Source organism: Schistocerca americana, chromosome X, assembly GCF_021461395.2.
Source record: "Schistocerca americana isolate TAMUIC-IGC-003095 chromosome X, iqSchAmer2.1, whole genome shotgun sequence".
In the NCBI taxonomy this organism is placed as follows: domain Eukaryota; kingdom Metazoa; phylum Arthropoda; class Insecta; order Orthoptera; family Acrididae; genus Schistocerca; species Schistocerca americana.
Genome location: NC_060130.1, coordinates 879,513,442 through 879,541,265, shown reverse-complemented (window position 1 = coordinate 879,541,265; position 27,824 = coordinate 879,513,442).

Sequence of the window (27,824 nt, the reverse complement as noted above, 5' to 3'; positions counted from 1 at the left end):
CCCTTCTGGATCTATGCTTCCTATGCCCCTCTTCGCACGCCACTAGGCATGGCGCTATACTGCGCAACTGCAGCGCCGAGGCTGTTCGCTGCTCCGCTCAACTGATCCACGTCGTCCTCCCAAGGCGTCCGGCTGGTTCGATTTCTCCTCTTTCCACTACTTTCCTCCAGGGCTACCGAAGCTCTGAACACTGCCAACGATTGCCAACCGCTTCCTTGGGCGAGATTTGCTTACAAGGAAAACTGCCCATTGTACCCGCTCAGATTTAATGGTCAAATGGCTCAGAGGATAGCCCGTCAAAAACTGAACAAACATCAAGCATGAAACCAGGAAGAAGGTCTATCGACCTGTGAAAAAGAAGCAAAATCGAAACAATGATCGATCCAAGCTCAAGATGTGCAGCATCAAGCGAATAGCAAGTATCATGGCGTCGTGGTTGTCGGTCACCGTTGGACTGTGATACTGGAGATCTGTGCTCAAATCTCCCTTGTGTCCCATTTTTTTCCACAAAATTATCAACCTTCCTCCCAGTCAGGCTCTGTTCTCCTTCTGTAGTTTTGTCAGTTATCATACTATACATTGGTTATACAATATGATTCATGTGGTAAGAATATACACTGAAAGGCCAAAGAAACTGGTATAGCCATGCGTATTCACGTACAGAGATGTGTAAACAGACAGAATACGGCGCTGCGGTCGGCAACGCCTATATAAGACAAGTGTCTGGCGCAATTGTTAGATCGGTTACCGCTGCTACAATGGCAGGTTATCAAGATTTAAGTGAGTTTCAACGTTGTGCTATAGTTGGAGCACGAGCGATGAGACACAGCATCTCCGAGGTAGCGATGAAGTGGAGATTTTCCCGTACGACCTTTTCAAATGCGTACCATGAATATCAGGAATCCCAGTAAAATATCAAATCTCTGACATTGCTGCAGCCGGATAAAGATTCTGCAAGAACAGGACCAACGACGACTGAAGAGAATCGTTCAATGTGACAGAAGTGCAACCCTTCCGCAAATTGCTGCAGATTTCAATGCTGAGCCATCAGCAAGTGTCAGTGTGCGAACCATTTACGGAACATCGCCGATATGGGCTTTCGGAGCCGAATGCCCACTTGCATACTCTTGATGACTCCATGACACAAAGCTATATGCCTCACCTGGGCCCGTCATCTCCGACGTTGGACTGTTGACGACTGGAATCATGTTGCCTGGTCGGACTAGTCTCGTTTCAAATTGTATCGAGCGAATGGACGTATACGGGTTTGGAGACAACCTCACGAATCCATGAACTCTGCATGTCAGCAGGGGACTGTTCAAGCTGGTGGAGGCTCTGTAATGGCGAGGGGCGTGTGCAGATGGAGTGATGTGGGACCTCTGATACGTCTGGATACGACTGTGGCAGGCGACACGTACGTAAGCACCCTGTCTGATCACCCGCTTCCATTCATGTCCATAGTGCATTCCGACGGACTTGGACAATTCCAGCAGGACAATGCGACACCCCACACGTCCAGAATTGCTACAGCATGTCTCCAGGAACACTCTTCTGAGTTTAAACTCTTCCGCTGGCCACCAAACTCCCCAGACATGAACATTGTTGACCATATCTGGGTCGCCTTGCAACGCGCTGTTCAGAAGATATCTCCACCCCTCGTACTCTTACGGATTGATGGGCAGTCCTGCAGGATTCATGGTGTCAGTTCCCTCCAGCACTTCTTCAGATGTTAGTGGACTCTATGCCACGTCGTGTTGCGGCACTTCTGCGTGCTCGCGGGGGCCCTACACGATATTAGGCAGGTGTACCAGTTAGGCTCTTCAGTGTAGAATATAAGTCATGTAGTAAGAATACATTACCATCGCAAGTAAATGCGATGAATAATGAGAGCAGGCGATACGCCGCATAGATCTCTCTCAGGAATGGAAACAACAAATAAACGGGTGTGAACTATGTAGCAAAAAAGGAGTTCAAGACCAAAAACTTCCAAAACGGAACGCAAGAGTCATAACGCATGGTACTTCTGTAGAACAAATAGGAGGTACGTACATTTGGAGGTAACTTCCTTACATCCCGCTGTTGCAAACGGACGTTACACCACGACACAGATTTGGATACAGAGAACAGACACATCAGTGGCCAGACGCACATTTCATAATTTTGTGAAAAAAAGGGCACGAGGTAGATTGGAACATGGCTCTCCACCTTCGCAATCCAACACCGTGTCCATATGCCATGGCTATAAAATATAATATGTTCAATGCTACACATTTTTATGGAAAATGCTTGGGCCGTTCAGTGTTTCGATTTTGCTTCTTTTTTCACAGTTCAGTATGCTTTCTACTTGTTTTCGTGCTTGATCTGTGTTTAGTTTTTGACGGGTTATCCGCTGGGTCATGTTACCACTAAATCTGAGATAAGTGTGATGGAGAGTTTCCCTAGTTAGTGTGTACGGGCGGCAAATTGGAGCCGCTGTTGGCCTTGTTTGCGTTTCGATCTAATGGCGGTAACATCAATGCGTTGACGGTTGGTTGCCGTTGGGACTCCTTCCTGGTGTGGACGCCCGGTCGAATGTTCGTAGGCGATTAGTCGTGTCTTTGCAACAGGTGTGTACTTAAATTTTTCAGGGCACACACAAGTCGCACTTAGTATGTTTTATTGACCGATTTCGTTCTTTAATTTAACACGAGCATCACCAGAAATTCTGGAATTTACTGATTAAATTACACTAATTAAATCAAAGAGCGCAACCATTCAATAAAACATACTGAGCGCGACTTGTGGCTATCCAGAAAAACTGAATTTCAACAGTCGCTGTCTCCCCTGCAGGCAATGCGTGCTCTCGCTAAGGGTGTGCATGTATTGTGTATATTGGAGTTTTTTTTTTTCTTTATTGATTTTCAATTCCCCCCACAGGGGGCGGGCTGGCAGCAGCTTACTACGGTGCTCTACAGCCTACAGACTTTTGTTTAAAAAAAGGAAGAAGAAAGAAACAAGGAAAAACAGGCGATAAAATGGTGATTTAAAGTGTAAAATGGCGTAAAAATGCGGAAAATTAAAACAGAAAACAAAAGGGGTAGGCAATGTTGATAAAATACACAGGAATTAGACAAGTAACATAGTAGACACACAATTAAAAAAAACATGGCGACAGTCTGGTTTCTGTTCGCAAGAGATAAAAAATCACACCCAGCGACAGTATGATGGCTGTTCGCTACACTTCCCAAAAGACACAACACGGAACACTCACTGGAAAAACACACCGTAAAACACTGCACAAATATGGCACTCCCAATCAAAAGGCAGATGGGGGGGGGGGACTCGGAGAAGGGGGAAAAACAAGGAGGGAGGAGAGGAAAAAACGAAAAGGGGGGGGGGAACCAAGGAGGGAGAGGACTAATAAAGGGGGAGAAGGGCAGACGCGAGAGGGTATGAGAGGAAGGGGGGAGAGGGAGCCCGGGAAAAGGACAGAGGAAAGGAGGAGGAGTGAGGATCAGAGTTGATAGGAGGGATAAATGGAGGGAGAGAGGGCATCATCCGGGAGGGGGAGTTGATGGAAGCCACCTTGGTAAAGGAGATGTAGGGTGTAGAGATGGAGGGTAGGGGGGACACAACGGTGAAAACGTGACAAGGGGCGGGGATCGGAGAGGAGAGGAGCAACCAGGGGGTGAGGGGGTTCAAGTCGGCAGGAGGTGTAGAGGATGCTGATATGTTCGAGGAATAGGAACAGATGGGGGAAAGGAATGAGATCATAGAGGATCTGCATGGGGGACGGGAGGCATATACGGAAGGTGAGGCAGAGTGCATGACGCTCAAGGATCTGGAGGGACTTATAGAATTTGGGGAGGGGGGCAGATATCCAGGCAGGACTGGCATAACATAGGATGGGACAGATTAAGGATTTGTAGGTGTGGAGGATGGTAGAGGGGTGCAACCCCCATGTCCGGCCAGAGAGGAGTTTGAGGAGTCGGAGGCGGTTGTGGGCTTTGGATTGGATGGAGCGGAGATGAGGAATCCAGGTGAGGTGACGGTCAATGGTGAGGCCAAGGTAGGTGAGGGTGGGGGTAAGGTGGACAGGACGGGCGCAGACAGTAAGGGAGAAATCCAGGAGCCGGAAGGAGCGAGTGGTACGACCTACGATGATGGCCTGGGTCTTGGAAGGGTTGAGTTTCAGGAGCCACTGGTTACACCATGCAGCAAAAAGGTCAAGGTGATTCTGGAGAAGGCGTTGGGACCGGTGGAGGGTAGGAGCGAGGGCGAGGAATGCGGTGTCATCAGCATATTGCAAGAGGTGTACTGGAGGAGGGGGGGTTGGGGCATATCTGCCGTGTACAGGAGGTAGAGGAGAGGGGAGAGGACAGAGCCCTGGGGCACACCTGCAGAGGGGTAGAAGGTGTGGGAATTGGCATTATGGATGGTAACATAGGAGGGGCAGTGGGAGAGGAAGGAGGCCACCAGACGGATGTAGTTGATAGGAAGGGCGTAGGTTTGGAGTTTAAACGGGAGACCGGGATGCCAGACACGGTCGTAGGCCTTTCCGAGGTCAAGGGAGACAAAAATGGCGGAGCGACGGGAGTTAAGCTGGAGGGAGAGGAGATGAGTGAGGGGGAGGAGTTGGTCATCAGCAGAGAAGGAAGGTCGAAAGCCTCATTAGGTGTTTGGGAGGAAGTGGTTGCGGTGGAGGTGGTGATGGATGCGCCGGGAAAGGATGGATTCCAAGAGCTTGCTAAACACAGATGTGAGACAGATAGGACGATAGGAAGAGGCATCAGATGGAGGCTTGTTGGGTTTGGAGAACATCAGGATACGGGAGGTTTTCCACAGGTCGGGATAGAAGCCAGTGGCAAGGATGACATTGTACAGGGTGGCAAGGATTGAAAGGAATATACTGGAGCATAGAGTGGAATATGTAGAGACCATTAAAGCTAAAGCTTTATCGTGAACGGGAATGTTTATGGCCCCCTACGAACTGCGATTATAAGAACAAACTGAAAAGGCGAGACGCTTGGACGGACATAACACAGCTATTAGAAAGTGAAAAAGAAAGAGCTGTCTTTATTGACGATAAGCAGAAATAAACACAGTCTAACATAACAGTCGCGACACTTCGCCTCGATTTTGTTGCCTACCGCGCCAGCAGCGCGCCAGACGGCCAGTAAATTAAACTGTGAGTTCGGTGCGTTCGTGAAAGCGAATAGTGGTTGTTTATTTTGCTTTCTACAATGGTTTTTACAAGCGGGACAGTTTGTAGCACAATAAATTGCAGCAACATCAGGAAGAAGACACCATAACTGTCTTTTTTTACGTTTCCTAAGGATCCTGAAACCATAATGTTACTAAACTGTATCGCCAGGATTCACTTGCAAACTACATGTGTATTAATGATTAATGTTTCGTTTTAGGAGCAGAAAATGGCTAGTTAATAGCAGACGAGAAGACCTTATGAAAAAAGACCCAGTTTACCTGTATAATAATATTAGGTTCTGTTCGTTGCATTTCGAACAAAACCAGTTCATGAACGCAGACAATAATAAACTCGTGTGGAATGCAGTGCCCACACCGTTTGACATCCCCAATAAGCCGCCTCAGCTGACGATGAAGAGGAAACTGCCACAAAGATTCGACAATCCATCTCTAAAGCTGTAAAACAGTCCTTTGACACAGAAGCAGCCAGTTCAGCTCTCTGTGTGTCAGTGCTAGATTCGTGTGAATCGTCAACACGGACCTGCTTTGACGATGAAGTGGTTAGATTAAGTGCAGTTATTCGTGTATTACAAAAGTGTAATGTTTGGTATGTATTTCATTCACTTCTGTTGTTAGTCACTTAATTTTCTTTGCTTCTTTCGTGTGATGACATTATTTTGTTAGCACCTTGTTCACTGACAGATTGTTTGAAAATTATTCAAATATTTGGTTTTGCGTGAAATGTAATGAAATCACCTCATTATAATGTTTTCAACATATTTCATCCGCTATTTGGTAGTTGCTAGTCCCCAAGATGAAGGTCGTACTTGTGGTAACAGGCGACAATGACAAACACAGTAGGCCTACCGAACGATAAATGAGTTGTCAATCGCTTTTGCATGTAGAGATACATGTCTGTGCTTCTTACGTGTGAATATGTGTGTTTATATTCTTTTGATATCAACGAGGTAAGCTGCAATTCTATCCAACATCACAAGTGTTTCTTCACGAATGTGTTGTAGCTAGCCACACGATTCATGGTTTTTCTCCATACTTGCGCTTATTTTAAAATCATTTTTAGAAATACATATGCCTTCTGATACTACTAATTTCGTCAGTTACGTAGGAAATGGAAGCAAAACAAACATTATTCTTAAGACGCGTCTGATGTTCACCTTATTCGCCGCTTGGAGCGCTAGTGTCGCCTCATCTGTCAAACGGTAACAACTTTTACAACTTTTACAGCAATGAGTATCGCGACTGTTACATCAGACTGTGGAAATAAGCAACATTGGGAGTGACTATTATCTTTCTGCTGCAGGTAGAGCTTCCCTAAAGGAAGCGTTATCTCTGGGAGTTTCAGGGCATACACAATTCAATAACAACTAGAAATCTATACCCCTTCATTTGGAAAAAAAAATAGGTATATGAAGTAGTCCATATTCCAATTCAGCTTTAAGGTAGACATTACTCTGTCCCACCACACTGCTCCCTACTTTTTAAAAGAGAGGTCGTCCATCGGCGTCTTTTCTTCTTCTTTTCTGATAACCAGCTTTTTGTAGTAAAATAAATGCTGCACATGCGACGACTGTTAAATCTTCTACTTCCCTTGTACTATCGACGGGTAAAATTGTAATTAAAACGCTACTTTGTAACAATAACAAAGCAGGAGCAACGTCGGCAAGTGTGGAGTGTGCTATCTGTGAAGAGTTTGAAGTACCAGTTCATTGAAATTGAGTGGTTAATTCACACTTCACTGGAGTGAAGCGTTCGTTTGAACGACTCATTCACGAGCTCCCCATCACTAGTCGATGGTGTAGAACACCGTGAATCAGTAAAACGAAGTAACAGAAACGTATTGTAGTTTCAATGCCGAAGCAACATTTTATTGCACTTGCGAACTCGAGGGTTGCATCAGTATTAAAACACACAACGGTTTCTCTCCGACACACTCTTCTCCCCCTGCTCTGTAATGCAGTTTATAATAATTTGTTGAGTACATAGTAAAATAAGTCTGAGTGTGAGGACGAAAGATCCTCTCATATATGTAATTTAAACGTTAGTGAATTGTCGTCGATGATGTAGTTTCAATTTTTTTTTTTACTTTATTGTTATTTTGACACCTGAACAATCAGGTAGGCTGGCAGCAGCACAATACGCCGCTCTTCAGCCGAAGAGAGTACAATGAGATAAACAGAGAAGAGACATCACGTAAAAAATCGGCGGGAAAAAACAGTAGACACCTGAACATAAAAACACAAGAAGCCGTTCACACTCGATGACAATCCACACGACGAACGGGTGACACGATGCACAAACACTGAAGAAGACGACGGCACTGGTGAACGATGGAGTGTGACGGTGAAACACTGAACACTAAACATGACAGCACACACGATACACTGACGGCGGTGATCTCCGGCGCGCGAATGTCCACTGAGCGTGTGCGAGTCCGGGGACCTGCCAATAGAGGAGGAGGAGGAGGAGGAAGGGGAGTGGGAGAGCGAGATGGGAGAGCAGAGATGCCACGGGCAGGGGAGAAAGGGGGGGAGGGAGGAAGGGGGAAAGGAAGCTCGGGGGAAGAGGGGTGGAGGGAGGGGACGGGGGAAAAGGGAAGAGAAGGGAAGGGAAGGGAAGAGAAGGGAGGGAGGGCGCCGAAAGGAAAGGACACCGGGAGAGGCGGGCGGGGCAGGGTCAAAGTTGATAGGAGGGGTAGATGGAGGGGACGAGGACATCATCAGGGAGAGGGAGCTGGCGGAAGCCACCTTGGGAGAGGGTAAGGAGGGTTGAGAGATGGAGACCGGGTGGGACATGGGAATACAGGCGCGGCAGCGGGCGGGGGTGGGTGAGGATCGGGGAGACGAGCGGGTGAGGAGGGTCGAGTTTACGGGAGGTGTACTGGATCCGTATCCTTTCAAGGAAAAGGAGGAGGTGGGGGAAGGGGATGAGATCATACAGGATCCGCGTGGGGGAGGGGAGACGGATGCGATAGGCAAGGCGGAGAGCATGGCGTTCAAGGATTTGAAGGGATTTATAAAAGGGAGGGGGGGCGGAGATCCAAGCCGGATGGGCATAACAAAGGATAGGGCGGATGAGGGATTTATAGGTGTGGAGGATGGTGGAGGGGTCCAGACCCCACGTACGGCCGGAGAGGAGCTTGAGGAGACTGAGTCGGGAGCGGGCCTTGGCTTGGATTGTCCAGAGGTGGGGAGTCCAGGAGAGGCGACGGTCGAGGGTGACGCCAAGGTACTTAAGGGTGGGAGTGAGGGCGATTAGACGGCCATAGATGGTGATGTAGAAATCAAGGAGGCGGAAGGAAGGGGTGGTTTTGCCTACAATGATCGCCTGGGTTTGGAGGGATTGACCTTGAGCAACCACTGGTTGCACCAAGTGGTGAACCGGTCAAGATGGGATTGGAGAAGGTGTTGGGAGCGCTGTAGGGTGGGGGCAAGGGCAAGGAAGGCGGTGTCATCGGCAAACTGGAGAAGGTCGAGGGGGGCTGACGGCGGCGGCATGTCCGCCGTGTACAAAAGGTACAGAAGGGGGGAGAGGACGGAGCCTTGGGGCACACCGGCAGAGGGGAAAAAGGTGTAGGAATCTGAGTTATGGACGGTGACATAGGAAGGACGGCGGGAGAGAAAGGAGTCGATCAGACGGACGTAGTTAATGGGAAGGGCGAAGGTTTGGAGCTTGAAGAGGAGACCGGAATGCCATACGCGGTCATAGGCACGTTTGAGGTCCAGGGAGAGGAAGATTGCGGAGCGACGGGAATTAAGCTGTTCTGAAAGGAGATGAGTGAGGTGAAGGAGAAGGTCGTCTGAAGAGAAGGACGGCCGAAAGCCACACTGGGTGACGGGAAGGAGGCGGTGCTGGCGGAGATGCTGGTGGATGCGGTGGGTGAGGATAGATTCCAGGACCTTGCTGAAGACCGAGGTAAGGTTGATGGGGCGGTAGGAGGAGACGGCGGACGGTGGTTTGCCGGGTTTAAGGAACATGAGGATACGGGAGGTTTTCCACAGGTCGGGGTAGTAACCGGTGGACAGGACTACATTGTAGAGCCTGGCCAGGGTGGAGAGGAAAGAGACAGGAGCTTCACGAAGGTGACGGTAGGTGACACGATCGTGACCAGGAGCGGTGTTGCGTTTTGTGCGGAGTGTAGCAATGAGATCCTGTGTAGTGATAGGGGCATTGAGTTCTGTGTGTGCAATGCTGTCCAAGTACTGGAAACCAGGAGTGAGGGGAGGGGAAGAGGTGTCAGTTTGATCGCGGACATCCGGGAAGAGGGAGTAATCGAAATGGGGATCATCGGGGATGGAAAATACATCGGAGAGGTAGGAGGCAAAGTGATTGGCCTTACTAAGGGTGTCAGGGAAAGGGTAATCATCATGGAGAAGAGGATAATAGGGGGAGGGTTTAGTTCCGGTAAGGCGACGGAAGGCCGACCAGAACTTAGACGAGTTGATTGGTAGGGTAGCATTTAAACGGGTGCATGTCTGTCGCCAGTCCCGGCGTTTCTTAGCCGCGAGCAAATTACGAATGTGTCGCTGCAGTTGCTGGTGGCGTCGTAGTGTGTCCGGGTCACGCGTGCGGAGGAAGGCATGGTAGAGACGACGGGATTCACGGAGGAGGGGAACGGCCTGTGGGGGTAAGGTAGGACGGTGGGGGTGGATGGCGACAGTAGGGACATGGGCCTCCATGGCCTCAGACAAGGTCTGCTGGAGAAAGGAGGCGGCATGGGTGACATCGTCAGGGTGGTGGTAGGTGAGAGGGTGGCTATCGACCTGGGTGGAAAGGGTATCCCGGTAGGCATTCCAGTCGGCTCGGGAATAGTCGTGGACATACTTAGGGGGAGGGTCAGTACGAGGGTCGGGGCGAGGGCGACGACCGTCTGAAATGGTGAGGAGGACAGGGAAATGGTCGCTACGAATAGGCTCCAGGACATCCACCGTTATGCGGCCAAGGAGGTTGGGGGAGGAGAGGATAACATCAGGAATGGAGTTAGATTCAGGACGGGTGTGCTGGGGGATGGGAATGAGGTCGCCTTGAAGGGAGGAGAGGAACCGATGCCACCGCCGTAACTGGGCGACGGAGCGACTATGGATGTTGAGGTCGGCGGCGATCACGTAGGAGGAGTAGGTACGGTCAATGTGGGAGAGGACGTCGAAGGGAATAGGGGCGTTAGAGCGAACATAGATGGTGGCGCAGGTAACGGTAAGGCCAGGGAAGAAGAGATTAAGGATCAGGTGTTCGGTGGGGTCGGGAAGGAGAGGTTGGAGCCGAACGGGGATCTGGCGATGGTGCCCAATGGCAACTCCGCCACGCGCAATTGGGAGGGGATTATCGGAGCGGTGGAGGAGGTAGGGCGAAGTGTGGACGGTGTGGTGGGGTTGGAGGAAGGCTTCATTAAGGAGGAAGGCGTCCACGCGGTGGGTGGCAAGGGTATTGAGAAAGAGGTTCTTGTTGGCAGGAAGGGAGCGGATGTTGTTGAAAAGGATACGTTGCTGTCGCGCCATGACAGGGATTTAAACGAGGGTGTCAAGACGGGAGAAGGTGAAATGGGCCTGGTTGTTAGAGTAGGTGGCGTACATTTTGAGGTGGAAAACGGATCGGGCGGCGAGGGAGATCTGTTGGAGGGTGTGTGGGCGCTGAAAAGGATGTACATTCTGCAGGACAATGGTGAGGAATCAGATGATGTCCTCAGCGGTAGGGGGTGGGCGAAGGGAGTTGCCGGGAGGGGTGGGGGCGTCCAGAGGGCGGACAGGAACGGTGAGTGCAGGTGTGGTAGGAGGGGGTCGGGCCTTACACTTCTGGGAGTAGGTGGGATGAGGGAGGTTACAGGTATTACAGGAGAGGGGGGGCTGGAGATTGGGGCACTGCCGTAAAAAGTGGGCTTGCCTACAGTGCGGGCAGGTGGGGGCCTCGCGGCACTCAGAAGTTGGGTGCACATTATATCGCAAGCACCTTTGGCAGCGGAGGGATTGAGGAGGGGAACGGGAGGGGTCAACTTTATAACGCTGGTTAAAAAGGAGGGCACCCTCCTTCAGGAGACGGTCTATGGGGGGGGGTGTGCTCAGAAAAAACGCGCATAAGGCGGGTGGGGCCGGCAGCGTTATGGATCCGGCGAACCGCACGCACCCCCAGATGGGGATGGGCCTGAAGCTCCGCCAACACCTCCTCCTCCGTGATCACTGGACTGAGCCGAGTGATCACGGCAGTGAGGGTCGGCGGGCGACGCGGAGGTTGGGGTTGGCGGGAGGGAGGTGGCGATGGAGCAGGGGTGAGAGAGGCATGAGTGCCAAAGTGGGTGATAGGGATGCGGGAAAGGAGGTCCGTGTGGAGGGTAGGGCTGGGGGAGGAGATGAGTACCGAATCACGGCGAGGAGTGAGGAGGGAGATGGGGGCACCAGGACAATTCTGGCGAAGGAAGAGGGTGAGGTTCCGGGCTTCAAGGAGGGAGGGATCTGGACGGGAGAGGAGGTAGCGGTAGGAGGAGGGGGTAGAGGAGGAGGAGGAGGGGGCAGGGACTGGCGGGGAGACATCCATGGCATCAGGGGTGGGGGAAGGGGGACGAGGCGGAGCCTTTTTTGGAGCAGACGAGACAGGAGTGCCACTGGGGCGCTTGACGGTGGCGGAGGAGGTGTGGGGGATGGGAACAACTGGAATGTGGTGGGGAGAGGCAGGTCCCGGGGCTGGAGTCGGCGCCGGAGATGGTGACGGTGATGGCGAAGGCGAAGGCGAAGGCGACGATGACGATGACGATGACGGTGGCAGTGGCGGCGGTGATGGCGAAGGTGACGGGGAGAGCTGGGCGTGGACAGTGGCCCGACGGGCCACCACCCGAGCCAGAGCTGCAGTGACAGGCTGGGGGAGTGGGGGGAAAGGATCAGAACGAGAGGAACGAGAGGAAGAAGCGGGAGAGGGGGCGACAAAGATAGAGGGTGAAGGGAGAGTGAGGAGAGGTGGGATGGAAGGAGGGGGGTGGGACTGGGCACACCAAGTTATAGTGGTGGAGGCGGCGGAAGGGGATGTATAGACGATGGCGGTGGTGGTAGTAGTGACGGTGGTGGTGGGGGCGGACATGACGACTGGAAGAAAAAACGCGCAGCACGAAAAGGAAAGGACACAAACTGGGAACAGGCGAAGACGCAGACGAACGAAGACCAGGGTCGGACGACCAGGGCGGACGGCGACGGCGGCGGCGAGCACCGGCTGGTGGCGGCGGCGGCGGCGGCGGCGAGCACCGGCTGGCGGCGGCGGCGGCGGCGGCGGCGGCGGCGGCGGCAGCGAGCACCGGATGGTGGCAGCGGCGGCTGCGGCGGCGGCGAGCACCGGCTGGCGGCGACGGCGGCGGCGAACAGACGGACGGACGGACAGCAGGCAGCAGCGGAGACGTACAGCGAGCAGGCAGGCGGACGGACGGACGGACGGACGGATGGACGGACGAACAGCTACAACAGTAAGCGGCGGACAGACAGACAGACAGACGAACACAATCTTCGAAAGCGGAGATTCCAACCAGAGAGTAGCCCAGGCTTTGGAATCTAGCGCCTTCGAATGAGGGGATCCAACCCTCTGATGGTAGTTTCAATGCCGAAGCAACATTTTATTGCACTTGCATACTCAAGGGTTGCAACAGTATTAAAACACACAATGGTTTCTCTCCGACACACTCTTCTCCCCCTGCTCTGTAATGCAGTTTATAATAATTTGATGAGTACATATTGAAATAAGTCTGAGTGTGATACTTTGTCCGGAACTGATCGCAATGGAACACGTTTAAAGCAGCAGACACCATGCAACAAGTGTTCACACTGCCATCTGCTGATTATGCAGTAAAACAGGTTGGCGGTACACTTAGCTGCCGACAGATGTCAGCTTCAAACGTCTGCCGTTCGTGTGGTAGAGTAGGTTGGCGGTTAACTTACCTGCCGACAGCTGTCACCCTGAACTGCGCTACTTGACTTCTGGATATAAATTTCAGAAACGAAGGATTGTTATACTGTTAAAAACAAATCAAATTTACTTAAAGTTACACCCGTAACACGTAAAAGTAGATGATTTTCCTCAAAATTGGCAAAAATATGAGTGTTCTCACAATGGGTACGTACAAATACGCCTATCAAGTACCACTTTCGTCAAATCGGATTCACGGATTCGAGGGTTGGATTCCCTCTCTTCTTCATCGAAGAGTTTCACTGCCTGGGCTACTCTCAGGGTGCGCCTTCGACGTGGAAGATCCTTGCCGTGTCGTCTGTTTGCCGCCGCCGCCGCTTGGTCGCCGCCTTCCGGTCCTTGCCGCCGCCGCCGCCGCCGCCGCCGCCGCCGCCTGCCGGGGCTCGTCGCCCGTCGCTCCCGCCTGGTCGACGCCTGCCGCCGCCGCCTGCCGGGGCTCGTCGCCCGTCGCCCCCGCCTGGTCGCCGCCTGCCGGGGCTCGCCGCCCCCGCCTGGTCGCCGCCTGCCGGTGCCCGCCGCCGCCGCCTGCCGGTGCTCGCCGCCGCCGCCGCCGCCGCCGCCGCCGCCGCCGGTGCCCGCCGCCTGCCGGTGCTCGCCGCCGGTGCCCGCCGCCGCCGCCGCCGCCATCCGGTGCCGCCTGGTCGCCACCATCGCCGCCGTCCTGCCCCTGGTCTACGGCCGTCTTCGTCTTCATCCGTCTTCGTCTTTGTCTGTCCCCGGTTTCTGTCCTCTCCTCTTCGTTCTGTTCGTTCTTGTTTCTCTCTCCCGTCATGTCCGCCCCCACCACCACTGTCACTACTACCACCACCGCCATTGCCTATACCTCCCCTTCAGCCGCCTCCACCACTATAACTTGGTGTGCCCAGTCCCACCTCCCTCCTTCCATTCCACCTCTCCTCACTGTCCCTTCATCCTCTATCTTTGTCGCCCCCTCTCCCGCTTCTTCCTCCCGCTCCTCTCGTTCTGATCCCTTCCCCCCACTCCCCCAGCCTGTCACTGCAGCTCCAGCTCGGGTGGTGGCCCGTCGGGCCACTGCCCACGCCCAGCTCTCCCCGTCACCTTCGCCATCACCGCCGCCTCTGCCGCCGTCATCGTCATCGTCGCCTTCACCGTCACCGTCACCATCTCCGGCGCCGACTCCGGCCCCGGGACCTGCCCCTCCCAGGCACATTCCCGTTGTTCCCATCCCCCACACCTCCTCCACCGCCGTCAAGCGCCCCGGTGGCACCCCTGCTTCCTCTGCTTCCAAAAAGGCTGCGCCTCGTCCTCCTTCCCCCACCCATGATGCCATGGAAGTCTCCCCGCCTGTCCCTGCCCCCTCATCCTCCTCCTCTCCCCCTTCCTCCTACCGCTACCTCCTCTCCCGTCCTGATCCCTCTCTCCTTGAAGCCCGGAACCTCACCCTCTTCCTTCGCCAGCATTGTCCTGGTGCCCCCATCTCCCTCCTCACTCCTCGCCGAGATTCTGTTCTCATCTCCTCCCCCAGCCCAACCCTCCATACTGACATCCTCTCCCGTCTCCCCATCACCCGTTTTGGTCCCAACGCCTCCCTTACCCCTGCTCCTTCTCCATCTCCTACCCGCCAACCCCAACCCACGTGTCGCCCTCCGACCCTCACCGCCGTGATCACGCGGCTCAGTCCGTCGATCACGGAGGAGGAGGTGTTGGCGGAGCTCCAGGCCCATCCCACGCTGGAGGTGCGGGCGGTCCGCCGCATTTTCAACTCGGCCGGCCCCACCCGCCTTATGCGGGTTTTCTCTGAGGACGCCCCCTCCATTGACCGTCTCCTGAAGGAGGGTGCCCTCCTCTTCCACCAGCGGTACAAGGTCGACCCTTCCCGTTCCCCTCCTCAATCCCTGCGCTGCCAGAGGTGTCTGCGCTATAATGCGCACCCCACAGCTGAGTGCCGCGAGGCCCCCACCTGCCCGCATTGTCGGCAGGCGCACTTCCTCCGGCAGTGCCCTAACCTCCAATCCCCTCCCTCCTGTAATACCTGCAATCTCCCTCATCCCACCTACTCCCAAAAGTGTAAAGCCCGACCCCCTCCAACCACTCCTGAACTCACCGTACCTGTCCGTCCTCTGGACGCCCCCACCCCTCCTGGCAATTCCCTTCGTCCCCCACCCACCGCTGAGGACATCATCAGGTTCCTCACCATCGTCCTCCAGAATGTTCATCCCTTTCAGCGCCCACACACCCTCCAACAGATCTCCCTCGCCGCCCGTTCCATATTCCAACTCAAGATGTACGCCACCTACTCCAACAACCAGGCGTATTTCACCTTCTCCCGCCTCGACACCCTCGTCTAAATCCCTATCATGGCGCGACAGCAACGTATCCTTTTCAACAACATCCGCTACCTACCCGCCAACAGGAACCTCTTCCTGCACACCCTTGCCACCCACCGCGTGGATGCCTTCCTCCTTAATGAAACCTTCCTCCAACCCCACCACACCATTCACACTTCGCCCTACCTCCTCCACCGCTCCGATAATCCCCTCCCGATTGCGCGAGGCGGAGTTGCCATTGGTCACCACCGCCAGATCCCCGTTCGGCTCCAACCTCTCCTTCCCGACCCCACCGAACACCTGATCCTTAGTCTCTTCTTCCCCGGCCTTACCGTTACCTGCGCCACCATCTATGTCCGCCCCAACGCTCCTATTCCCTTCGACTTCCTCTCCCACGTCGATCGTACCTTTTCCTCCTACGTGATCGCCGCCGACCTCAACATCCATAGTCGTTCTGCTGCCCAGTTACGGCGATGGCATCGGTTCCTCTCCACCCTTCAAGGTGACCTCGTCCCCATCCCCCGGCACACCCGTCCTGAATCCAACTCCACTCCTGATGTTATCCTCTCCTCCCCCAACCTCCTTGGCCGCATAACGGTGGATGTCATGGACCCTATTGGTAGAGACCATCTCCCTGTCCTCCTCACCGTTTCAGACGGTCGTCGCCCTCGCCCCGACCCTCGTACTGACCCTCCCCCTAAGTATGTCCACGACTATTCCCGAGCCGACTGGAATGCCTACCGGGATACCCTTTCCACCCAGGTCGATAGCCACCCTCTCACCTACCACCACCCTGACGATGTCACCCATGCCGCCTCCTTTCTCTAGCAGACCTTGTCTGAGGCCATGGAGGCCCACGTTCCTACTGTCGCCATCCACCCCCACAGTCCTACCTTACCCCCACAGGCCGTTCTCCTCCTCCGTGAATCCCGTCGTCTCTACCGTGCCTTCCTCCACACGCGTGACCCGGACACACTACGACGCCACCGGCAACTCCAGCGACACATTCGTAATTTGCTCGCGGCTAAGAAACGCCGGGACTGGCAACAGACATGCACCCGTTTAAATGCCACCCTACCAATCAACTCGTCCAAGTTCTGGTCGGCCTTCCGTCGCCTTACCGGAACTAAACCCTCCCCCTATTATCCTCTTCTCCATGATGATCACCCTTTCCCTGACTCCCTTAGTAAGGTCAATCACTTTGCCTCCTACCTCTCCGATGTATTTTCCATCCCCGATGATCCCCAGTTCGATTACTCCCTCTTCCCAGATATGCGCGATCGAACTGACACCTCTTCCCCTCCCCTCGCTCCTGGTTTCCAGTACTTGGACGACGTTACACATACGGAACTCAATGCCCCTATCACTACACAGGATCTCATTGATACACTCCGCACAAAACGCAACACCGCTCCTGGTCACGATCGTGCCACCTACCGTCACCTTCGTGAAGCTCCTGTCTCTTTCCTCTCCACCCTGGCCAGGCTCTACAATGTAGTCCTGTCCACCGGTTACTACCCCGACCTGTCGAAAACCTCCCGTATCCTCATGTTCCTTAAACCTGGCAAACCGCCGTCCGCCGTCTCCTCCTACCGTCCCATCAGCCTTACCTCGGTCTTCAGCAAGGTCCTAGAATCTATCCTCACCCGCCGCATCCACCAGCATCTCCGCCAGCACCGCCTCCTTCCCGTCACCCAGTGTGGCTTTCGGCCATCCTTCTCTTCCGACGATCTTCTCCTTCACCTCACTCATCTCCTTTCCGAACAGCTTAATTCCCGTCGCTCCGCCATCTTCCTCTCACTTGACCTCGAACGCGCTTATGACCGCGTCTGGCATTCCGGTCTCCTCTTCAAGCTCCAAACCTTTGCCCTTCCCATTAACTACGTCCGTCTGATCGGTTCCTTTCTCTCCCGCCGTCCTTCCTATGTCACCATCCATAACACCGATTCCTACACCTTTTTCCCCTCCGCCGGTGTGCCCCAAGGCTCCGTCCTCTCCCCCCTTCTGTACCTTTTGTACACGGCGGACATGCCGCCGCCGTCGCCCCCCGTCCACCTCCTCCAGTTTGCCGATGACACCGCCTTCCTCGCCCTTGCCCCCACCCTGCAACGCTCCCAACGCCTTCTCCAATCCCATCTTGACCGGTTCACCGCTTGGTGCAACCAGTGGTTGCTCAAGGTCAATCCCTCCAAAACCCAGGCGATCATTGTAGGCAAAACCACCCCTTCCTTCCGCCTCCTTGATTTCTATCTCACCATCTATGGCCGTCCTATCGCCCTCACTCCCACCCTTAAGTACCTTGGCGTCACCCTCGACCGTCGCCTCTCCTGGACTCCTCATCTCCAGACAATCCAAGCCAAGGCACGTTCCCGACTCCGTCTCCTCAAGCTCCTTTCCGGCCGCACGTGGGGTCTGGACCCCTCCACAATCCTCCACACCTATAAATCCCTCATCCGCCCTATCCTTTGTTACGCCCATCCAGCCTGGCTCTCCGCCCCCCCTACCTTCTATAAATCCCTCCAAATCCTTGAACGCCATGCTCTCCGCCTTGCCTATCGCATCCGTCTTCCCTCCCCCACGCGGATCCTGTATGATCTCATCCCCTTCCCCCACCTCCTCCTTTTCCTTGAAAGGATACGTATCCTGTACACCTCACGTAAACTTGATCCTCCTCACCCGCTCATTTCCCCGATCCTCTCCCACCCCCGCCCGCTGCCGCGCCTGTATTCTCACGTCCCACCCGGTCTCCATCTCTCCACCCTCCATACCCTCTCCCAAGGTGGCTTCCGCCAGCTCCCTCTCCCTGATGATGTCCTCGTCCCCTCCATCTACCCCTCCTATCAATTTTGACCCTGCCCCGCCCCCCACTTCCCGTGTCCTTTCCTTACGGCACCCTCCCTCCCTTCTCTTCTCTTCCCTTCTTTTTCCGTCTCCCTGTCCCCTCCCTTCCCCCTCTTCCCCCAGGCTTCCTCTCCCCCTTCCTCCCTCCCCCCTATCTCCCCTGCCCGTGGCATCTCTGCTCTCCCCTCTCGCTCTCCCACTCCCCTTCCTCCTCCTCCTCTCTTGGCAGGTCCCCGGACTCGCACACGTATAGTGAACATTCGCGCGCCGGAGATCGTCGCCTTTTGTGTCTCGTGTGTGTGACGTCGTATAGTGTTTTTGGTGTCCGCCGTCCCACTCCTACGTTCACTTGTGCCGTCGGACTCATCAGTGTTTTGTGCGCCGTGCCGACGTGTTTTCCGTGTTGTTATCGTCACATGTGAACGACTCCGTGTTTTTTCTGTCTCTGTGACCTCTCTCTTTTGCCCGTCACTTTGTTCTTTGTCATTCACCATGTTTTATACTCTTGTAAAACGCTATGGCTGAAGAGCGGCGTAGTGTGCCGCTGCCAGCCTACCTGAGTTGTACAGGTTTTAAAATAACAATAAAGTAAAAAAAAAAAAAAAAAATCGGATTCAGCGGTTGAATGGGACGTAAAAGTGGCATTCAGCTAAACCCGAACGTTTTGTTTGGGAAAGCTATTTGGAAAACAATTTTTGGAGAGAGGATGACAGATCCTCTCATATATTGAATTTAAACGATAGTGAATTGTCGTCTTTACGCTCTTGCAGTGTCTGAGAGTTAAATAGAGCATGGTCGAAGGGGACAAAGGAAAGATAAACAGAGAAATCTGTCACATATAAAGAAGGGATTACATTTAATCTTGCTCGACATTTTCTCATGAAGCGCCCAAAAAAGTCTTTATCCGCCAAGTGAAACCTTATTTGTTGTATTCATGGACTGAAAACTAGGGCTACCAACGAAATGCAGTCCAATTTTGTTCTTTTAAAATTTAAACCAAAATAGAATGAGTATGTTTACCACTGTTACAAAGTCTATATACCTACGTTAAGTAATTATTCAGAAGTTTTCCTGTAGATTTTATTTTTGATGAGAATAATAACCCTCCAAATTCAAAACGTAAACTGTCACCTGTAGTCATTGGTACGATTTCAAGTAAAATCCCTCTTTATTTTCCTTGGAAAGCAGTTTTTGTGTCTGTTCACTCTTATACAATGGCTAGCAACTCGCAATCGCGTAAAAGTAGTGAAATTTGGGGTTTCTTCGCCGAGAAGGTGAAATTAAACCTGATCAGGCACTGTGAGAAATTTGTGACGAACACATCCACTGCTACTGCAACAATCTCAGTTCCAACCACTGAATCAACTTCCAGTGCCGGCCGCGGTGGTCTAGCGGTTCTGGCGCTGCAGTCCGGAACCGCGGGACTGCTACGGTCGCAGGTTCGAATCCTGCCTCGGGCATGGGTGTGTGTGATGTCCTTAGGTTAGTTAGGTTTAAGTAGTTCTAAGTTCTAGGGGACTTATGACCTAAGATGTTGACTCCCATAGTGCTCAGAGCCATTTGAACCAACTTCCAGTCTCTGGCTCGAATTTGATGAAGTGTTTTCCAGGCTGCAGAGTAATCCACACCCGAGAGCTGCTGCAATAGTGGAAGTGGACAAATATTTACAAGAGCCCCTGCTACAGAGACAAGGCAATCCACTTCAGTGGTGGTCTGAACGACTGTCAGTATACCCCTCGCTCTTTGAACTTGCGAAAGTACGACTGTGTATTGTCGCAACCTCCACGCCGTGTGAAAGAGTGTTCTCGAAGGCAGGACACCTTATAACTGACAGAACAAATCGCCTGACAGGGAAAAAAGTGGAACAAATTATGTTTTTAAACGGAAATCTCTGAAGATTCACCAAATCCGTTGATGTTTATTCATAAATATATATGTGTATTTTTTAAAAAATTTAATTAGGACAATCCTCAAATTGACATTTAGTGTAATTTTTTCAATAATGTGTACGAGATAAACATTCCTACATGAACGATTATCTTTCAAGCGTGGATTCCATGCATGCTTCAGTTCCAGACTCACAAGGTAAGCATTTTATTTTCATGTTGGCTGTGCGTGCTCACACAGCCAGCCTCTTTGTTTGTATTTTAATATTCATTTGTCTGCAAGCGCTGCCAACGGTAGCTTACCCATAGACGCGAAGTATAACTCCACAAATAGTCGCTGGTAATGATGTCAGCACTGCAGGAAGCAGCTGACGCTACCTTCCCCTCGCCCCTCACCGACTGTGACCCTCCTAAATGCGGCAGTGAGGACAATAAAAAATTGATTTTTGCTGCAGATGTAGATGTCAGAGCTGTTCATTGTGTTTATGAACTGAAAATTGTAACAATTCACCAAAAAATTAAAGCAATTTACAATTTCAGATTTTTTTCTTTGAAAAGTAGGGACTGCTGAACCTGTTTTTTCATTATGCCACATTTATGTAAGACCATTCAAATTAAAAGTCAGTGTGATAAACAAAATGGCTTATTTATCTTTTATAAAGCATCAACGTAAGAGGGTAAAGCGAGATTTGGTAACCCACCCACCCACAGCCCCCAGAATCTTGGTAGTGGTGGCAGACTGATCTGTAATGTAGCCCAAGGTGTATCTTAGTTTTGAACGTGACAATTTGGTTGTGAGTTTGTGAAGCCAATGAACGTGAATATGAATTAAAGGCTGTGGTGACAGACTGATCAGTAGTGCAGCCTAATCTCTATGTTTGCACACCATATTTAATGCTCTTTGCAATATTTCACACTTTCCATTATAAAATTTTAAACAGCCAGTCGTGTCACTTTCCTCAACATTGTAGCAGGACAAATGGATGCATTTTAGAGAGATCTTTAATCCAATGTAACACTTGCAGTGCATATTTTTGTAGTATGAAAATATAAATATGAAAATTGCCAAATACAGTGCTTTAGCTTTGCAAACACTTAAATATGGTGGTTTCATGGTTTACTGCCATCTGCTTCTCACCAAAATGACTCACTCTTAGTACAGCTTGTTGTGTTGAAGTGGTGGGAAATGTCACATCAGCAGCTGAACATAGTACCAAATTCAGAATACATTTATTAGATATTAAACAAATCTGCAATGAATATTTTCATGCATATTATGTACATATAATATACATAAACTACGGAAATGTACTGCGGATGGTGGTGGGGGGGGGGGGGGGGGGGGAGGTCCTATATGTGACTTTTACCACTTAAAATATTATTTCCGTCTTTTACATTTTCCCACAATTCACACAATTTTTTTGCAAGTTCCTGGAATTGTGTGAAAGAGGGGTTTCACTTAGTCAAAGTCTCGAGGTTGTTGCATTTCTTTCTTTTTTTTATCATCTTTCTTATTATCCTCTGGAGCACGTGGATTATTCACTGTGGCTGTTATGTGAGTGACTTGTCATAGACTGTTGTGTCTCCATCCATTTTTCAGTTTGTTCGTATATATCAACTTTTCTTGACGTTGTGAAGGTGTTGCATGGTTTCATTGTCAAACTGGTATGCACATCTAGTTGAACACATGTAAATTTGACGTTAATCATTTTGAGATTTTTCCAACTTGCCTAGGCAAATGCTAAGCTAGATTTCATTTTGCTTTCTTTTGTTAACAAGCATAAAACATGAATCACTGACATCAAGCTACTTCTTTTTTAAAGAGGTAGAGACACACATTTTGCTGTTTTCGAGATTCAAGCACTGGATTATTTCTCTTATTACCACAGTATATTTGTTTCATTAATGCTTTTATTGGTAATTGTTCATGTAAGTGTTCAAGTTTTTCCTTTTATACTAAAATTGGACTGGAATGCTCTCTTTGAAATTCTGAAGGTAACAGGAATAAAATACAGGGAGCAAAAGGCTGTTTACAGCTTGTCCAGAAACCAGACTGCAGTTATAATAGTCAAGGGGCATGAAAGGGAAGCAGTAGTTGAGAAGACAATGAGACAGGTTGTGACAAAGCAAGCTGGGATAATTTTAATTACCCTCTTTTTTTGCCATCTGCCTACTTAAATTCATTTTTCCACTTTTAACTAGTTACCATTAACATAAGCGAATAAAATTGCATTTTCATAAAAGAGAAATGTTGGCCCTTAGTCTTAAAGAATATAACACCAGATCTAATTTTGACTATTCCTAGTTAGTATCTTTCATTATAGGGAAAAATCAGTAATTGTTTTGTGACTTAAATTCTATTGTTGACGTATAAACAAATATCAATTATGTAATGTAACATTTGGAAGACAAATGCGAGTAATCTTAAAGTATCTATTTGGCTCTCTTCAAAAACATATTAGCAAATCCAGCCCTGAATTAATTCCAAAGTAATTAACAGTTTTATGAAAAGTATTGTTTGTGTAACTATATTTGTTGTCTTCATGATTTAAACAGTTCGGCTTAACCCCTGTAGTAGGAGAAACTGTTAAAAGAAATGAATCTTTTGATGTACTCAGTTAATTTAATGAGTTAAGTTTTAATTGCAATTTCTGTAAATTTAACTTTAAACAATGTGTAGTTTCAGTACCTATTATTGTGATGATATATAAGGGCCTCATTTTTGGTCACGAGACAGTCAGTCCACAGCTGAGTTTCAGATGAGAAACCTGTGTTGGTTAGAATGACAACAATGCTTCAAGTTAACTGTAGAATAAGTGTTAAACAATTAGACTGTGTGTAAAAACAATGACAGTGTCTGCTTTCCATATGAACCTATTTATTCTTCAAGAACTGTGTGAATTATGTGGTTATGTTTTTACTGCTCATAGATGTTCAACAGTAAACTATTGTAGCAGTATGTGGAGGTACGCCTGCAATCTATTAATGAGGCTTATGGAAAGTTTAAACAGTAGTGCACTGGCTATACATATATAACTGTGTGTTACTGGGGGATAGTGCAAAGTGAAAGTAAAAGTCAGTGAAAAGGAACTGTGCATCTGTCAGCTACATTATTTACCGTAGTCAGCATCCAAATTGCAGATCCCATTTTTCAGCCAGTGTAACAACACAGTACGTCAACACCAAGGACAATCAACAAACAAAGAAAAAAAAGCAGGTGGAACCGCTACAAGGGTTTTAGCCTATCCTCAGTGTTTTCAATCTGTACATTGAACAAACAGTAAAAGAAACCAAAGAAAAATGTGGAGTAGCAATTAAATTTTAGGGAGAAGGAATAAAAACTTTGAGGTTTCCTGCTGACTTTATAATTCTCTCAGGGAGAGCAAAGGACTTGGGAAAGCAGTTAAATGGAATGGATAGTGCCGTGAAAGGAGGATGTAATACGTATTTACTCGAATCTAAGCCGCACTTTTTTTCTGGTTTCTGTAATGCAGAAAACCGCCTGTGGCTTAGAATCGAGTGCAAAGTAAGCGGAAGTTCTGAAAAATGTTGGTAGGTGCTGCTACAACTAACTTCTGCCATCGAATATATGTAGCACTATACAGGCATGCTTTCCAGGCACAAAGATAAGTACTGACACACCAAACCTCTGTGTCAGTAAATAAATTAAAAAAAAGGGTAGAAGAATGTAAACATTATGCCATGTATTCTTTCGTGTTTGCTGCTATCTCATTTAAATCCTGCCTGCCTAATAAACTACAAAACTAGAGCGAGACAACAGCAAAAGCAGAAGAATGTACATATCAAGTCATGTTTATATTTATATTATTCTTATGCTGAATAGTGATACAGTCAGAAATGAAGCATGGCAATTGACTAGATTTTTAAATCTAAGATGAATCTGATTTCTGTGCAGAATGTAATGTACTAAAGAGGCGTCTCCAAAGGCTTTCAAATGGAGAAAAATTTTCTCTAAACTCTCGTTCAGAACATCATCTATAATACGCAGTCTATTATTCGGTGCTTGTTGCTCATTATCAAAGAAAGCAGCAGTGTTGGTATCAACAAATAGCAGTCTCTTGCCATTGTTGCGCTTATTAGACAAGTCCTCTCTCACTTTTTTTTTTTAATTGTAAGCCGCAGTAGCGCGCACAAAAGCAAGCCATGCCGCGAGCAGCGACAGGTCGTAAACAAACAATGCATGACACAGTACAATAATGCATTTTCCGCTTAGAGTGATGTAAAAACCTATAACAAAGAAAACGGCACTTACCAGATCAAAATAAGCAACCAATTCTAACCAGACGAAGCACGTCAAAAAGGAAGGGTACCCGTATAAATACGGACGGAGCACCTGACACATAGCAATGGCTGCTTGGTAAAGCTTAACTGTTAAACTTATGACTCGAGCCAAACTACTGTAGCTGTATCTTCATCCCTCCGACTTCAGTTGTGTATCATGTTACAATGGACCAACTTTGTTTCAATTTGGAGGTGCGGTCTAAAACATTTCTCTCCCCTTGAATTTCGAGTCTCAAATTTCAGGTGCAGCTTAGTTTCTGGAAATTATTTTTCCCTTGATTTCGAGTCTCATTTTTCAGGTGCGTCTTAGATTCGAGTGCGGCTTTGATTCGAGTAAATACGGTAAACATCAACAAAAGCGAAATGGATAAAGGAGAGTAGTTGAATTAAATCAGATGATGCTAATAGGATTAGATTAGGAAATGGGACGCTTAAAGTAGTAGATGAGTTTTGCTACCTGTGCAGCAAAGTAACTGATGATGTCAGAAGTAGAGAGGATATAAAAGATAGACTGGCAGTGGTGAGAAAAGCATTCCTGAAGAAGAGAAATGTGTTAACATTGAATATAGATTTAAGTGTTAGAAAGACTTTTCCAAAGGTATTTGTCTGGAGTGCATCCATGTATGGAAATGAAACATGTTCGATAAACACTTTAGACAAAAAGAGATAGAAGCTTTTGAAATGTGGTGCTGCAGAAGAATGTTGAAGATTAGATGGGTCAATCATGTAACTAAGGAGGTACTGAATGGAGTTGATGAGAAAAGAAATTTGTAGCACAACTTGACCAAAGGATGGGATTGGTTGATAGGACACATTCTGTGACATCAAGGGATCACCAGTTTAGAATTGGACAAAAGTTTGGGGAGTACAAATCGTAGAGGGAGACCCAGTAAGCAGTTTAAGAAGGATGTATGTTGCAGTAGTTATTGGGGATGAAGAACCTCGGACAGTATAGGGTAGCATGGAGAGCTGCAACAAACCAGTATTCAGACTGAAGACAACAACAACAACAACAACAACAACAACAACTAAAAGATGGCAATAAAATCATAATCCAACATAACCTTTATAGATGGACTATCTGTGGTTGAGTGACCATGTACACTTAACAACACCAAAACGCCACAGGAAATTATGGCCAGAGGTGAAGTCCTGTATGATACTGCCACAACAAAATGAAGCATGTCACATTTTCACTTTATAAATTATAGAACTGATCATATTTTAGAAGCATATCTTGTAAGGTGAGGACATCAAGGATGTGCAAGTTGCTGGAATTCCAAAACTTGTCATCTGTTCAAATATAGTAAAATTAAAATGTTTCCAAGACTGTGAATTGCACAATTTATTTTGATATCAAGGTCACTAGTCATCTCCAAAGGTTAAAGTCACCTCATTTCATTTTCAGTTTATTCTGAGGCCACTCTAAAGAGGAAAAATTACTTGGAATATTATGGAAAACTGGTCCTGTCACTATTCTAGACCTGTATATTCTTTAAAAAAAAACTGTAAACAGAATATAGTGTCACTGTCGAAAAATACTCTGCGTAGCTACTGATGGTGGTCTTTTCAGTTAAATGGATAACATCATTAATTTCTGCTGATTGGAGTGCAGGTTCAACTCCCATTTTGATTCCCTGATTTTTCCTTATGACACACATTCCTTTCTTTTGACAGTCCACTGTGTCTGACATCTTCCACAATAATATGAGGCAAATTCAGAAGTAAGGGCTGTTTGCTCATAAAAATATGTGTATTCATTAGAAAAAGTGTTTGGTGTTTGTTGCTTGCTTTAATTTCCCACAAATCTTCTCTACTTCTCCATGTAAACACTGTCCACTTCTAAGCACTTTTTGTAATGCTCTACTAGCTTCTTCATCTCCTCTGCATAGAAGTTCTTTGCCTGGAAATTGAACCAGTTGACAATATCCATCTTGAGATCCTCATCATCTTCAAACAATTGTTCCAAGTGCAAGAAGAGCTAGTAATTGCTGGATGTGGATCAGAACTGTAGAGTGGTTGTTTGAAAAGTCCCCAACATAAATGCCGGATCTTTACCATTATATGGACAGTGTGTGCACACACATCAAGGAGAAGGCCTATCTCAGATGGCAGTTTCCCACACCATCAATCTTTGATGGCACATCTCAACTTTGTGAGCACTTTGCAATACGTGTCAACAACTATTAACCCATGTTATATGAAATCAACCAAAGAAGTGTCCTTTTCATCCCAAAAACACTATCCATAATTTCTTGAGTATGCGGATTACTTTAAGTTTTTTGGCTTTGGTAAAGCTTAATGGCACCACTCCATTGCCTGTTGTTTCAACTATGCAATGGTTTAGGATATCCATATATTGTTACCCACAACTGTGTGGAAAACAAATCATCTCCATCTTGTCAATAATGTTCCAAAAACACCTGCCCTCATGATATGCTTTGACCTTTGTGTTGGTTAAACATTTTTGGTACTAATCCTGCACACAATTTGCAATATCTGAGGCAGTCCCTTGACAGTCTCGTAAACAGGAGTGTGTGCAACACAAGGATACTCATCAGGCAGAGCACCAATTGTGACTCATCAATCAAACTGCAGTATTTGGCTCACGTGTTGAATGATTTCATCGGTCTAGGTACTGAACCTGTCACTCTGCTATTCATGATCCAAATTTTTACCACCACTTTTTAAGTCTTAGTTCCTTTGTCTTATCTTTTCTTCATTCATTATTGTAGACCTATAAAGTAGTCAGAACTTCGGATGAATTTGGTCTGTAGTTTCTTTTGCATGCAAAAATCAGATTGCCACCCGTATTTCACAACTTGTTTGAACAACAATTTTTGAAGCCATTGTTTTTTGCTTTCACCCTGTGTCAAATAACCATTAAATCTAAACAATGACTTCTGTGACATTGTAAACAGTTGGTAGAGAGCACTGCATTCATTCTACTTTGTTCCAGGGTGGCAGTATTTAAATATAAGCAGATAGCCCCTGCTTCTCAAATATGTCTCATTATGTGGAACACATTCCTTTTATACCATAATGTACACTTAATTTCCAACACTAGAGGCAATGGTAAGTTGGCTACAAATTGAGGAGGCTCATTTCTGTTGACAGCTTTTTGTAAAACTGGCAACAGTCTAGCAGTTCACTGGCAGCTATTTCTGCTGTTAGACAACCAATGTGAGGGGGCTCCAGCATATGGAAAAAATAATGAAATTATAATAACAACAATGTACTTCCAATATATGAATTTCATTACAGTTAAGTGAAAGGTTGATGGTTTCCAAAAGATGATATTCAGTTTATGCAACAGCAGCAATAATAACACAAAAGATTTTTTTCTATGATTTCGTTACTGAATTCCATT